At 36.5% G+C, this 1,772-nt stretch overlaps 1 long non-coding RNA gene across 1 annotated transcript; it reads right to left on the bottom strand.

The window, feature by feature from the left end:
- Window positions 1-1,015: 1,015 nt before the first annotated feature.
- Window positions 1,016-1,539, bottom strand: LOC107575590 (uncharacterized). The gene is made up of 3 exons (XR_001607904.1): window positions 1,469-1,539; window positions 1,274-1,333; window positions 1,016-1,072 (listed from the first exon to the last, which is right to left on the bottom strand). It is a non-coding gene; the product is annotated as an uncharacterized lncRNA (long non-coding RNA).
- Window positions 1,540-1,772: the final 233 nt, after the last annotated feature.

The following is a 1,772-nucleotide window of genomic DNA, read 5'->3' as shown; positions in this document are numbered from 1 at the left end:
AAAAATAACTCAAATTGTGTGGCTGATCGAGAACTGCATGCAGGACTTCACTGAGCTGGCACATTTGACTGATATGCAGGAGGAATGCCTCACAATTCTTTCTGGGAGGGCTATCAGATACGCTCGCCTTGCTCATGCCATTGTGGGACTCTTGAGTGGACTTATTATATTATATATGAAATATTATATCAACCTGGCATTGCAGCTGAGTGGCTCTGCCTTTACTGTGGGAGTCGCGGAGAGGAATGCAGCAGTCCCACAGTGGCCACCATACCAGAGTCCACCGTCATCATGGCTGACATACCAGAATCTACTAGGGCTGTCTCAAGGCGTTTAGGACTGGCTTCCAAGGTGACGGACCCTCCTTTGATGCCACAGAGGCCATATCTGAACTCATTGCCTATATTATCATGGCCAAGGAGGCTGTCTCTGAAACCTCTGCCTGTCCTATCATGGCCACAGTATTTCTGATGACCAGAAACCCTGTCTGCAGGACATAAAGTGAACATACTTTTCCAATAATTGCTCACAGCTGCTATTTGTAAATGAATATCCCAAAGTAAATATCAACAACTTTTAGCAAAATATAAAAGTACACTGGTCTACAAATTAAGAAATTTTGTTTAATGATCTTTAAGTTGAAGGTGCTGTGAACTGTTACAGATTCATGAATCTGAAATCATAGCACAATGTCCAATATACAAACTGACTGAATGTTGAGAATTTATTTTTGTTTTTTTTATTCTCTCAAATTTCTAAGGCTATGTGATAGAAATGGTTTAAACCAGTGCAGTTGCAAAAACTTCACAATGTGTAAAAATGTCTGGAAAGGCAAATTCAAACAGTTTGAAAAGGCCATGAAAGCAAAGATCAAGGCAAAGAAAATCTCAGAAAAAAATTCAATACAAAATGTAACATAAAACATTAGATTGCAGCTAAAACAAACAGTATATAGGATTGCTTAAACTCTGCAGACCACTTAAAAGCTTTAAAAGGATTTGAGGCAGTTGGTGTGGTTTCAGTTACACAGTCCTTCGCTGTTTTCCTGGCTCTTCCCCCACATCATTATAGTCTGTTATTAGAAAACGTAAGTAAATTAATGTATCAATACAATGTCACTCATATACTCCCTGACATCCTTTGCATCATCATTCTCCTCCTCCTCAACACCCACTGATATAAATGTATATTATCAATAACATAAAAATAGTCCTCATATTTTACATGACACTTTACTGTGCCAATATAGAAGTATATAATTTGAATCCCACACCTGCTTTATCATTGGAGAACTGTGGTACAGTGACAACATCATAGTTTTCTTGTAAGTCATCTACAACAAAATAATGAAAAATTAAATGCATTCATTAATGTACAAAATTTGGGATTTTGAAACAGTACAAATGCATAATCAAAATATATATAAATACATAGTGTTTAAACCTGTAGAAATAATTTTAAAATGAACCTTTAGCACAATGTCTCCAACCAGCAGTGTTTGCATCGTCATAATCCTCTGGTGTCATTTGTTGCTCTTCTACATTTTTTAATAGTACAGAAATAAATAGCAGAAACCTGTTCACATGTTCACATGCCAAAAAGGTAATAAAATTAAGAGAAATCCTGTGATCAGTTAACAAAGTCACTGACCTGTTAGTGGTGCTGTGGTGCTGATGTCATTATAGTAGCCAGGTTTGACACTTGCTGAAGATTTTGCTTAAAAAAAAAATACATTTACATTTTGTCACAGAGTCATTCAGTCTGGAATTTGT

Source organism: Sinocyclocheilus grahami, unplaced genomic scaffold (assembly GCF_001515645.1).
Source record: "Sinocyclocheilus grahami isolate Dianchi unplaced genomic scaffold, SAMN03320097.WGS_v1.1 scaffold2738.1, whole genome shotgun sequence".
NCBI classification, from domain to species: Eukaryota; Metazoa; Chordata; class Actinopteri; order Cypriniformes; family Cyprinidae; genus Sinocyclocheilus; species Sinocyclocheilus grahami.
Note: the sequence above shows the minus strand (reverse complement) of the source record. Positions and strands in the feature narration are given on the sequence as shown.